The following is a 12,833-nucleotide window of genomic DNA, read 5'->3' as shown; positions in this document are numbered from 1 at the left end:
CCCCCCCCCCTTTCAGAAGGACAGACTGGGGCAAGGAGAGGTCACAGCTGGCCCCAGGGACACCCAGACCCTCCGGACTCCCTCCACTCTGCGGGACTGGGGGGGTGGGGTGGGTGGGGGCGGCCTAACCCCACCTCCCTGAACGGAATCTACCCGGGAGCCAGGTAGGGCCTGGCCTGATGTTGGTGATTTTCAAAACAGAAGCCATTGCCAAGGTCATTGCCAAGGCTCCTGCAGGGGCGCGCGAGGCTGCGTTTGCAGGTGGAGAGCCTGACTCTGGCCTCCTTCCTGCTCCTTCTTGCCCCGCTGTCCCCTAGGAGGCGATGCTGCCATGTGTTCTGTCTCAGGAGGTGCACAATGACTTCATCTTTATTTTATTTTATGAAAATATGTTTTTTATTGATTTCAGAGAGGAGGGAGAAGGTGAGAGAGAGAGAGAAACATCAACGATGAGAGAGAATCATTGATCGGCTGCCTCCGGCACACCCCCTACTGGGGATGGAGCCCGCAACCCGGGCATGTGCCCTCCACCGGAATCGAACCCGGGACCCTTCAGTCTGCAAACCGAAGCTCTATCCACTGAGCCAAACCAGCTAGGGCACAACTACTTTATTTTTAGAAACGGGGTGCTACTCCGATCAGAAAGAATGTATGCACCCCTATGTTCATAGCAGCACAATGTACAATCGCCAAGATCTGGAAACAGCACAAGTGCCCATCAGTAGATGAGTGGATACAAAAGCTGTGGTACATGGATACCATGGAATACTGTGCAGCAGTAAAAAAGAAGGGGCGCTTACCCTTTGAGACCGCATGGAGGGGCCTGGAGGGCGTTATGCGAAGTGAAATAAGTCAGTCAGAGAAAGACGGTATCACATGATCGCACTCATAGGTGGAATCTACGTAACAAAATAAACTGATGAACAGAGTGGATCCAGAGACACGGAAGCATGGAACAGAGTGCGGGATCTCAGAGGGAAGGCGGGGGAGGGTGGCTGGTTGGGAGGTAATCAACCAAGGAGCTTATATACATATATGCATGGCCTATGGACACAGACAATGGGGTAGTGAGGACCTGCGGTGAGGGCGGGGTTGGGGGGGGGACGGGGCGGGTTGGAGGAGGTCAATAGGGGGTAAAGGGGGAATCTATGTAATACAGTGGGGCCTTGACTTACGAGTTTAGTTCGTTCCGAGACCGATCTCGTTAAGGAGCTCGTTAACTCAAATTACTCTAACAACTCAATGCAAAAAATCAGCGGAGAGACAGCTGGTATCTCAAAAAACTCATTAGTCGGGACACTCGTAAGTCAAGGCCCCGCTGTACTTTCAACAATAATTATTTAAAAAAATAAAAAGGGGGGTGCTACTGCCCAGCCTGTGTGGCTCAGTGGTTGAGCATCAACCTATGAACCAGGAGGTCACAGTTCGATTCCCGGTCAGGGCACATGCCCGGGTTGCGGGCTTGATCCCCAATAGGGGGCGTGCAGAAGGCAGCCGATCAAAGATTCTCTCTCATCATTGATGTTTCTCTCTCTCTCTCCCTCTCCCTTCCTCTCTGAAATCAATGTGTGTGTGTGTGTGTGTACTACTAAAAGTAATAAAAAGTTGGAAACTTCTTGAACTGGAACGTTTCTCAGACATCACTGTGAGCTCAGATCACCTGGGAACCTTGTCCAAGTGCAGGTGCTGGGTTGGTGGGTCCTGGTGGGGTGAGACTCTGCATCTCAGGGATGCTGGCCTGAGCACCCTCTGAGGAGCAAGGAGAGGCAGGTCTTCAGGATGAATAAGGGTGCCCCCCCCCGCCCCAGGGGTGCGCCTGACCAGTCAGATCCTCAACAACTAGCCCCATGGCCTTGGACAGGGGCATCACCTCTCAGGCCTCAGTTTGCGCATCTATACAATGGGGCCATAGCTAACCTCCCTCCCAGGGCGGTGGGGCTTCCGTGGTCCGATCCCTGTGCGGGGCTGAGCGCAGTGCCCGGCACACAGTCCGCTCTCAGAGAAATGACTCTAGCTGTGCTGAGCCGCGCACCGGCCTCCAAGAGGGAGGGAGAGGGGGCCAGAGACTGGGGTCAGGGAACCCTGGGGTTGAACTCTGACTCTCTCGCTCCTGCCCCCCCCGGCTCCTGCCCACCTCGCGTGGTGGTGGGACATGCGCAGTGCTGGCACTGACTGGCAGCAGTGTTAAAAGTGCCCGCTTTGGGCCCCGGCCGGGTAGCTCACTTAGTTAGAGTGTAGCCCCGATTTGCCAAGGTTGCAGGTTCGATCCCCCGGTCAGGACACATACAAGACTCAACCCGTGAATGCTCCAAGAAGTGGAGCAACAAATCCACATTTCTCTCTTTCTCTCAAAGTCAGTAAATTATTAAAAAAAATTTTTTTTTAAATCTCTTTAAAACAAGTGATTACTTTTTCTCACTGGGTTGGAAGAACAAATCTTTCCCTCATTCTGTGACTCTGACCCCCCCCCCCCCCCCATGTGTCAATCCGGCGTTTCTGGCTGATGGAAACCACTCATTCATCACAGGTTGGGGGTGGGGCTCTTAGAGTCGCCTGAAAGGTCTTTGCCCCTCCCCCCAGCTGGACCTGGACTGCCCTCCCCCACCCCTGGGTGCTGGAAGGCCCCTGTGGGAGTCGGGTGGGGCGCCCCGCCCCTCTGGAGGAGTAAGAGCACCAAGATGGAGAGGCTGGGGCCTCCGAGTTACGGCAACTCCAGCGTCTCTTTGAAAGTCGGGTCCCCCACAAGCCCTCGGTTATCCGCAGCGGAGTCCCTGTAACTACCAGCAATTCCCACTTCCCGCTGGGAGGGCCTGGCGCCCGGCCTGCTTCCCCCTCGGGGCCTCGGTTTCCCCCCTGGAAGGCAGGGGTCGCCGCTGGGGAAGGCCCGGGCCCGGGTTCTCGCCGTGTGATCGTGGGCGGGGGGCCTCAGTTTCCCCAGATGTCACCCTCCCTGGCAGGGAGGGGTGAACGGAGGAACCCCACAGGGCCTGGATCCGGGGGTGGGGGTGCGGGCGCCCCGTGGATGTGGGCTCACCATCACTATCTGGCCTGCGTTTAGGGCTTCAGGCCCGAGGAGGGCCAGTCCCTGAGCTGGTGCCTGGGGTCTGCTCTCCGGGGACCTGGGGGACGCAGCCCAGACAGGAAGAGGGTGGCCTGCGCTCGGCCCTGAGTCATACACAGGCTCCTCAGTTCCCCCTCCGGGACCCATCTTTCTCTCCCAGCAGCCCTCTTGGGGACCCAGCCACCCCCTGGGACAGAATCCTGCCCCACCTCCACCCCTACCCCTCCTGACAGAGCCCCACAGCCCATCTCCCAGGCCTCCCAGGCAGCCCCTCCGCCTCCGCCTGCCATGACAACAGTTGCGACAGGTTTCCAGGCAACAAGGGGCATCCCGCCACTCTTCTCACTTCCCTGCCACCCCCCTCTCAGGGACCGGGAGGGAAGGGAGAGGGGTCCCTCCCCATTGGGGATGAGGGTGTCTGGCCAGAGAGGACAAGAGCACATGCTCCCTGCACTGACCAGGATGATGGTGGAGGACCCAGGGTGATGGTGAGGACCCAGGGTGATGGTGAGGACTCAGGGTGATGGAGGAGGACCGAGGGTGATGGAGGAGGACCCAGGTTGATGGAGGAGGACCCAGAGTGATGGAGGAGGACCCAGGGTGATGGAGGAGGACCCAGAGTGATGGTGAGGACCCAGAGTGATGGAGGAGGACCCAGGGTGATGGTGAGGACCCAGGGTGATGGAGGAGGACCCAGGGTGATGGTGAGGACCCAGGGTGATGGTGAGGACCCAGGGTGATGAAGGAGGAACGAGGGTGATGGAGGAGGACCCAGAGTGATGGTGAGGACCCAGGGTGATGGAGGAGGACCCAGAGTGATGGTGAGGACCCAGGGTGATGGAGGAGGACCCAGGGTGATGGAGGAGGACCCAGAGTGATGGTGAGGACCCAGAGTGATGGTGAGGACCCAGGGTGATGGAGGAGGACCGAGGGTGATGAAGGAGGACCGAGGGTGATGGAGGAGGACCCAGGGTGATGGAGGAGGACCCAGGGTGATGGAGGACCCAGGGTGATGGAAGAGGACCCAGGGTGATGGAGGAGGACCGAGGGTGATGGAGGAGGACCGAGGGTGATGGAGGAGGACCCAGGGTGATGGAGGACTGAGGGTGATGGAAGAGGACCCAGGGTGATGGAGGAGGACCCAGGGTGATGGAGGAGGACCGAGGGTGATGAAGGAGGACCCAGGGTGATGGAGGAGGACTGAGGGTGATGGAGGAGGACCCAGGGTGATGGAGGAGGACTGAGGGTGATGAAGGAGGACTGAGGGTGATGGAGGAGGACCGAGGGTGATGGAGGAGGACCCAGGGTGATGGAGGAGGACCCAGCGTGATGGTGAAGACCCAGGGTGATGGAGGAGGACCGAGGGTGATGGAGGAGGACCAAGGGTGATGGAGGAGGACTGAGGGTGATGGAGGAGGACCCAGGGTGATGGAGGAGGACCCAGCGTGATGGTGAGGACCCAGGGTGATGGAGGAGGACCGAGGGTGATGGAGGAGGACCGAGGGTGATGGAGGAGGACCGAGGGTGATGGAGGAGGACCGAGGGTGACGGTTAGGACCGAGGGTGACGGTGAGGACCGAGGGTGATGGTGAGGACACAGGGTGATGGTGAGGACCCAGGGTGATGGCGAGGACACAGGGTGATGGTGAGGACCCAGGGTGATTTGTAGGACACGGGGTGATGGTGAGGACCCAGCGTGATGGTGAGGACCCAGGGTGATGGTGAGGACCCAGGGTGATGGTGAGGACCCAGGGTGATGGTAAGGACCCAGGGTGATGGAGGACCCAGGGTGATGGTGAGGACACAGGGTGATGGTGAGGACCCAGCGTGATGGTGAGGACCCAGGGTGATGGTGAGGACACAGGGTGATGGTGAGGACCCAGAGTGATGGTGAGGACACAGGGTGATGGTGAGGACCCAGGGTGATGGTGAGGACCCAGGGTGATGGTGAGGACACAGGGTGATGGTGAGGACCCAGGGTGATGGTGAGGACCCAGGGTGATGGTGAGGATCCAGGGTGATGGTGAGGACCCAGGGTGATGGTGAGGACCGAGGTGATGGTGAGGACACAGGGTGATGGTGAGGACCCAGGGTGATGGTGAGGACACAGGGTGATGGTGAGGACCCAGAGTGATGGTGAGGACACAGGGTGATGGTGAGGACCCAGGGTGATCGTGAGGACACAGGGTGATGGTGAGGACACAGGGTGATGGTGAGGACCGAGGTGATGGTGAGGACACAGGGTGATGGTTAGGACCGAGGTGATGGTGAGGACACAGGGTAGGGTGATGGTGAGGACCCAGGGTTATGGTGAGGACCCAGGGTGATGGTGAGGACCCAGGGTGATGGTGAGGACCCAGCGTGATGGTGAGGACCCAGGTGATGGTGAGGACACAGGGTGATGGTGAGGACCGAGGTGATGGTGAGGACACAGGGTGATGGTGAGGACCCAGGGTGATGGTGAGGACCCAGGTTGGACCTGAGCACTACCATCTGCTCCCTGACCTGTGTGAGAGCTCTGGAAGGCCCTGTCCAGAGGACTGGGTCCCAGCCTGGCACTGTGGTTTGATGTAAGTGCCACGCCCACCCCCTCCTCTGAGACCTGCAACAGATAAACCTCCAACCTGCCCCCCCAACACACACACTCAGGGAAACCTCCCCCTGCCTCAGGCAGGGGGAGGTTTCCCTGCCTGAGGCGTGCGGTCCCGCCATCTCACACTCCCACGGGGCAGCAGTGTGGGGTCTCGCCCTGCCCGGTGCCTCCGTGGGTTAGAGTTTCATCCTGATTTGCCAAGGTCGTGGGTTCTGTCCTCAGTAGAGCACAGACAAGAATCAGCCAATGACGCATCAGTGAGTGGAACAGCAAATCCATGTTTCTCTCTCCTTCTCTCTAAAATCAATAAAATCAACAAAAAAGAAAGTATGGGGCTGTGGCCGGCCCAGCGGACACCCAGCTGAGGACGGTCTGCGCGTGGCGGCTTCGTGCATCCGGACCCTAGAACACTGCAGGGCCTGGTCCCCAGGCAGGCCCAGCCCCGGGCGGCCAGGAGGTAGGCCAGCTGCCTGGAGACGGTGGAGGAAGAGGGTGGGCGGAGACCCCGGGCCAAGGGGCTCAGAGTCTGGAAGGGAACCCAGGGAAGGAGTGTGGAGAGTGACAGGGCCAAAGCCTGCTCTGGAGAGGAGAGAGACTTGGCCTGTGGACTGGCAGGTGAGGGGATGACAGGGCAGGTGAGGGGCTGGCAGGGCAGGTGAGGGGATGACAGGGCAGGTGAGGGGATGACAGGGGAGGGAGGTGAGGGGATGACAGGGCAGGTGAGGGGATGACAGAGCAAATGAGGGGATGACAGGGCGGGTGAGGGGATGACAGGGCAGGTGAGGGGATGACAGGGCAGGTGAGGGGATGACAGGGAGGGTGAGGGGATGACAGGGCAGGTGAGGGGGATGACAGGGCAGGTGAGGGGATGACAGGGCAGGTGAGGGGATGACAGGGCAGGTGAGGGGGATGACAGGGCGGGTGAGGGGATGACAGGGCAGATGAGGGGATGACAGAGCAGGTGAGGGGATGACAGGGCAGGTGAGGGGATGACAGGGCGGGTGAGGGGATGACAGGGCAGGTGAGGGGATGACAGGGCAGGTGAGGGGATGAAAGGGCAGGTGAGGGGATGACAGGGCAGGTGAGGGGATGACAGGGCGGGTGAGGGGATGACAGGGCGGGTGAGGGGATGACAGGGCAGGTGAGGGGATGACAGGGGGGTGAGGGGATGACAGGGGGGGTGAGGGGATGACAGGGCGGGTGAGGGGATGACAGGGCAGGTGAGGGGATGACAGGGGGGGTGAGGGGATGACAGGGCAGGTGAGGGGATGACAGGGCAGGTGAGGGGATGACAGAGCGGGTGAGGGGATGACAGGGCAGGTGAGGGGGCGGGTGAGGGCAGGGTAGGAATTGGTGGCCCACTGCTGGGGTGTTTGGTCTCAAGGAAAGCTGATAATCTGGATGTTTGGGGAAGGAGTTGAGGTCACCTTGCATTAGTTTCGCTGAACAACACGGAGCCCCGCTATCTGTGCCATGATCCCCACAGTGAGTCTCACCCACCGCCACACACTTCTGCTGTTTTTCTTGTGCTGAGAATGGATGTTGATGTGAAATCGCTAAGCTATCGAACACCCGTTGGCCACGAATGAAACGGTTGGTAGCACTGGGGGAATAACACTCAACCGCCAGCCCACAGGACGCCAGGGAGGGCTCAGGGTGTGGGCAGTGGCGGGAGGAGGGGAGGGAAGGGGGGACACAGGTGCGGAGACCCTGTGAGCAGGCAGACACGGCAGGTGTCACAGCAGATGGGGTGGGAGAGAGAAAGACGGAGAGTGAGTCCAGGGCACAGACAGATGAGTGAGGACAGGGAGGCGAGGGCTGGGGGCTGGGGGCTGGGGCTGGGGGCTGGGGGCTGGGGGCTGGGGGGCGAGATGGAGGGTCAGCCCAGGCAACAGGTGAGAGGCTGGGAGGCTCGATAGGGACAGTGCAGGTGACGCCTATGACAGATAGCGGGCCAGACAGGTGGGGAGGCGAGGAATGATGACGGTCCCCGCAGGCAGGCCAGGTGAGCAGTGGGGGTGGGGAGAGCAGACGGAGGTGGGGATGGCTGTCTGGCCTGGAGCCGGGGGCCGGGAGCAGGAAGAGGAGCTTGTGTGTCCCCCCGCCCCCAGTCTCTGCCTGAAGAGCGGCCTCCCTGCTGCAGCCTCTGTGCAGGTGCGCGGGTGCGCGTGCGCTGACGGGTGGCTCTGCTTCCGCGAGGCCTGGCAGTGGCCCTCAGAAACCTACGTTCTTGTTTTTATTGATATATTTTTATCGATTTCAGAGAGGAAGGGAGAGGGAGAGAGAGATAGAAACAGCGACGATGAGAGAGAATCATTGATTGGCTGCCTCCTGCACGCCCCCTACTGGGGACCGAGCCCACAACCTGGGCATGTGCCCTTGGCGGGAATTGAACCTGGGACCCTTCAGTCCGCAGGCTGAGGCTCTATCCACTGAGCCAAACCGGCTGGGGCAAGGTTGGTTTGTTTGTTTTTTAATAGATAGATAGATAGATAGATAGATTTCAGAGAGGGAAGGAGAGAGATAAATATCAATGATAAGGGAAAATCATTGATTGGCTGCCTCCTACATGCCCCTCACTGGGGATCGAGCCTGCAACTGGAGCATGTGCCCTTGGCCAGAATCGAACCTGGGACCCTTCAGTCCGCAGGCCGAGGCTCTAACCACTGAGCCACATCGGCTAGGGCAGTGATGGTGAACCTTTTGAGCTCGGCGTGTCAGCATTTTGAAAAACCCTAACTTAACTCTGGTGCCGTGTCACATATAGAAATTGTTTGATATTTGCAACCAGGGTAAAACAAAGACATATTTTTGAGATTTATTTTATGTATTTAAATGCCATTTAACAAAGAAAAATCAACCAAAAAAATGAGTTCACATGTCACCTCTGACACGCGTGTCATAGGCTCGCCATCACTGGGCTAGGGCAAGGTTTGTTTATATATATATATATATATATATATATATATACACACACACATATTTATATATTTATATAGATTTCAGAGAGGAAAGGAGAGAGAGAAATATCAATGATAAGGGAAAATCATTGATCGGCTGCCTCCTACATGCCCCTCACTGGGGATGGAGCCTGCAACTGGAGCATGTTCCCCTGACCAGAATCGAACCTGGGACCCTTCAGTCCGCAGGCCGAGGCTCTATCCACTGAGCCACACTGGCCAGGAATAACATCCTGACTCTGCGGTCTCCTCCCACAGCAAGGAGACCCCTGGGAGCCCCCTGACTCCCGGAAGGATCCTCCCAGGTGCCTCACGGTGGGACTGGGGCGGCGCTGGGCCGGACAGGGTGGGCTCTGTCCAGCTCCGTGGGCGGCCCTGGCGCTGGGCTCTGCACCTGTGTTGCAGCCCGTGGGCCGCGGAACTGACCTCGAGGCCACCTGCGTGCCCCCCGCTTGTGTCTGTGAGTGTGAGGTTCCGGGGGACCTCTCTCCATGAGGGGCTGCCTTTGTCTCTCTCTCCTCGGGGCCTGGGTGTGAGGGGCTGTGTGTGCACAGGACTCCAGGGCCGCCTGGGCCGACTCTGGGTCCGCAGCCACGTGTGTGACCGGGTCTCCGATTCCACATCTGGGTCCCTGGCTGCCAGTGGATGAGTGAGTGTGTGTGTGTGTGAGTGTGTGCACTCCTGTACCTCTGCCTCCACGTGCCTCCCTGTCTTTCTCACACACTCTCACCCGCTGCCTCTGGCCCACCAGGTCCCTCGGACAGTCACACACTGGGCCCCGCACCCCGCACCCCGCACCCCGCACCTCTGCCTCCTCCTGGCCAGCGCCTGGGTCGGTCCCACCCTCCCCGAGCCTGGGGCTCCCTGGGGCTTCGGCTCCCCTGGCTCCTCCGTGTGTCCTGTGCCCCTGCCTCTCACTTTCTTTTGGAAATTGAGTAACTGTGTGTGTCTGGCTCCGTGTGTGTGAGTGTGAGTGTGAGTGTGTGAATGGGCCCTTCTCGCTCCCGCTGTGCCTCGCTCTCCGCTGGCTCCCACCTCGCCTGCCCTGTCCCAGCCTCAGGCCTCCCCTTGCCCCACTCCGGCCCTCGCCCCCCTTCGCCCCGAGGCCGCCCTGGACCCCCAGGCGGCGGGATCGGAGGAGACCCAGGCCCCCAGGCCGAGCAGGGCAGGCGCAGGGGCGAGCGGGCTGGGAGACGCGCGCCAGAGAGACGGGGAGCCGGTGCCACAGGCAGAGGGAGGCCCGATCCCCGCAGGTCCTGGGGGGCGGGGAGTTTGGGGGGCCTGGGGGCGGGGGAGGGCGCTGCCGGCCGCCGGGACGCGGAGGGGAGCGCGGGAAGCGACTCGCTGCTCCCAGCTGCGCCCGAGCCGGGTGCCCGTCTGGCGGCTGCGCGCCGGGCCGCGATGTGAGGCGCATAGCAATGCGCGCTGCGCTGCGGAGGCCCGACTGCGGCTCCGGCTCCGGCTCCGGCTCCGGCTCCGGCTCCGGCTCCGGCTGGGGAGGGGCGGGGGGGGGCGCGGGGCGGCCCGGGTGCCTCCCCTCCCTGCGGGCTCTCCCCGGGGATTTCCCACCCGAGAAAGTGTCCCCGGGAGAGGGGCGCCGAGGCCGCGGGGAGCGGGGCAGGAGGGGGGCGGGGAGCGGGGCAGGAGGGGGGCGGGGAGCGGGGCAGGAGGGGGGCGGGGAGCGGGGCAGGTGGGAGTGGCGGGAGCGGGGACGGGACGGTGGGCGAGGGGGCGCCCGGCCGGGGACTCAGCCCGGAGGGAGGCCCCGGGCCCCGCGGGAGAGGAGCCGGGGAAGGGGGTTCGGGTTCCCCGTGGGCGGGACCCTGGACAGAGCTCGGCGGCCCCGGAGTTGGAGGCGCCGAGGGTCGAAGCTGGAGAGGCGGGTGCGAGGGCCTCGCCCCGGGGGGTGGCGGGGTCTGGGATGGGGGTGATCCCGGGGTGAGGGGACAGGAAGAAAGGTCGCAGGAGGGGGTCCCAGACGGAGAGGGGCCTGCAGGAGGCGGCGCGGGGTGCCAGGAGAGAGGCTGAAGTTAGGGTCTCCTGGACAGAGGGTCAGGGAGGGAAATGGGGTTGGGGGGTCCGAGATGGGGGACCCTGAGGGGAAGTGAGGCGCAGGGGAGAACCCCAGCAGAGCAGGTGTGAGGGCGGGGAGGCTCTGGGTGGCAGCGGGTGGGGGAGGGGGTCCCTGAGAGGAGAGGGCTGGGGACCGTGGGGGGAAGGTAGTGGCCCCCCAGAGCCACGTGCCCGGGGACGCAAGGCCCCGCGCAGAACGGGGTCACGGAAGGGGGGGGTCTCGGGAGGGGGGAGGGGCAGGGGCTGGGCGGGCCCCCCAGGGAGAGGGGCTGGGGTTGGGGAGGGGGCTGCCTCGCTCCCCGGTCCCCCCCTCCGTCTCTCCCATTCTCACTTCCCAAACTCCCCGGTTCTCCCCGGTTGCCAAGGCAACCGCTCCTGCCAGGCGCGGTCACCAAGGAAACCCCGTGCCCGCCTCTCCCCCCGCCCCATCGCTGGATGCCCCCCCACCCGGCAGCGCGGTGTGGAGGGTGGGAGGGGCCATGGGGGGGACTCCCGCCCCAGAAATAGGGTCCCGGACCCGCACCCGCGAGCCCCCACCCCAAGCTGCACCCCCCAAACCCGCAGCTGGGTACGCAGCGACCGCGGGACGTGCACCCCCCACCCCTGCCCGTCTCCAGGATGCGGCGACCCCCCAACACACAACTCGCCAGGCCTCGAGACACCCCCCCCCCCGCTGCGCTCCCCTCAGGCCCCTCCCCCTGCCCTCCGCCGGGACCAGGTCCCCTAATTAGCGAACGGCCCCCCCACCCCGCGCCCCACGGTCCCGCCCCCGCCCCCACCGGGCGCCCCTCGGCGTCTACTCACAGCGAGGACAGGGCTCCTTCCGGGGGGCAGCATGCCCGGCCCGCGGGGGGAGGACCCCCCCAATGAGGCGCGGGGCCGTGGGGTGCGCGGCCGCTGCGGGGAGGCGCGGGGGGCGGGGCTGCGGGCCTCGCGTGCGCCCCCCTCCCCGGCTCCGGGATGGGGAGGGGGCTCCGCAGCTGCAGGGGCCGCCGCCGCCCGCCCTCGCCGCGGCCCGCCGCCGCCTTCCTGCTCGCCTTCCCTTCTTCCTTCTTCCTTCCCCGCCGCCGGCCTTCCAGCCGCGCCTGCCTCCCGCACCCCCTCCGCGGGCCGCGCGCTCTCCCCCCACCCACCCCCCCCAGGCCCCGGCCCCGGCCCCGGCCCCCGCCTGGGACGGTGCGGCAGCGACCGACCGGGAGCAGCCGAGAGCGGCGGAGACGGGAGCGGAATACTGATGTGCAGGGGGAGCGAGGGAGGGAGGGAGGCGGGAGGAGGGGGAGGGGGAGCGGGAGGGGGAGGGGGAGCGGGAGGGGAGGGGAGGGAAGGCCAGCGGAGGAGAGGGAGCGGGAGAGGGGGCAGCGCGGGGAGGGAGAAAGAAGGAGGAGATGGGGGAGGGGAGGGGAAGGGGGAGGGAGGGGAGGGAGGAGAGAGGGAGGATGGAGAGGAAGGGGGAGGGGGCCGAAGAAAGAGAGGAGGGTGAGAGGGGAGAAAAAGGGGGAGAAAGACAGGGAAGAGGGAAGGAAGGAAAGGGGGGGGAGTGGGAGAGGGGGGCAGAGATGGACAGAGATGGACAGAGGGAGGAGGCCCCGGGAGGCAGTGTAGTGGGTCCCTCTGGGTACCTGCCTGCGGGAGGGAGGGGGTGGGTCAGGGGGAAGGAGGGAGGGGAGGAGGGAGGGGGTCTGGCTGGAGCTGGAAGTGGGGAAGGGGAGGAGGGGGCAAGGGGCGAAGAGGCCTGGACGGGAGGAGAGGAGAAGGCAAACTTGGGGGTGATGTGGGGAGGGGGGGAGAGGGGAGCAGGGCGAGGGGCTGTCACTCAGGCCCAACGGATCCCCACCCGGGTCCTGGGCTCTGGAAGGAGGAGGAGACGCAGGGCCCTGGTTTGGAGCCCGGCCCGGCCTGTCAGGTGCCGGCGCCCGCCCGGGAGGGGGCAGAGGGCAGGGCCCACACCTCGGCCCATCCTCTCGCCTCCCGCAGGCGAGACGCCGGGTGTGGGGACGCATTTAGATCTGTGAAGCCGGCCCGCACCTGGGGTGCAGGGGTGCAGGGAAGGGCGGCGGGCGTAGAGGCAGGGAGAGGTCGCCTGGCCCACCGTCGCCCCATCAGCCGCCCCCCCTCCGTCTACTACCCCCAAGGCTTGGGCACCAAC

The 12,833-nt window shown here is 63.4% G+C and overlaps 1 protein-coding gene across 1 annotated transcript in view; it reads right to left on the bottom strand.

Annotated features, from left to right (window-relative positions):
- LRRC4B (leucine rich repeat containing 4B) overlaps positions 1 to 11,771 on the bottom strand; it is a 39,509-nt gene extending 27,738 nt beyond the window's left edge. The window contains exon 1 of the mRNA XM_036296221.1: positions 11,492 to 11,771. The gene's annotated coding sequence lies outside the window, so the exon portion shown is untranslated. The remainder of the gene's footprint in view (positions 1 to 11,491) is intronic.
- Positions 11,772 to 12,833: the final 1,062 nt, after the last annotated feature.

Source organism: Myotis myotis, unplaced genomic scaffold (assembly GCF_014108235.1).
Source record: "Myotis myotis isolate mMyoMyo1 unplaced genomic scaffold, mMyoMyo1.p scaffold_m19_p_28, whole genome shotgun sequence".
NCBI lineage: Eukaryota > Metazoa > Chordata > Mammalia > Chiroptera > Vespertilionidae > Myotis > Myotis myotis.
The sequence above is the reverse complement of the archived record's forward strand: the minus strand, read 5'-3'. Positions and strand labels throughout refer to the sequence as shown.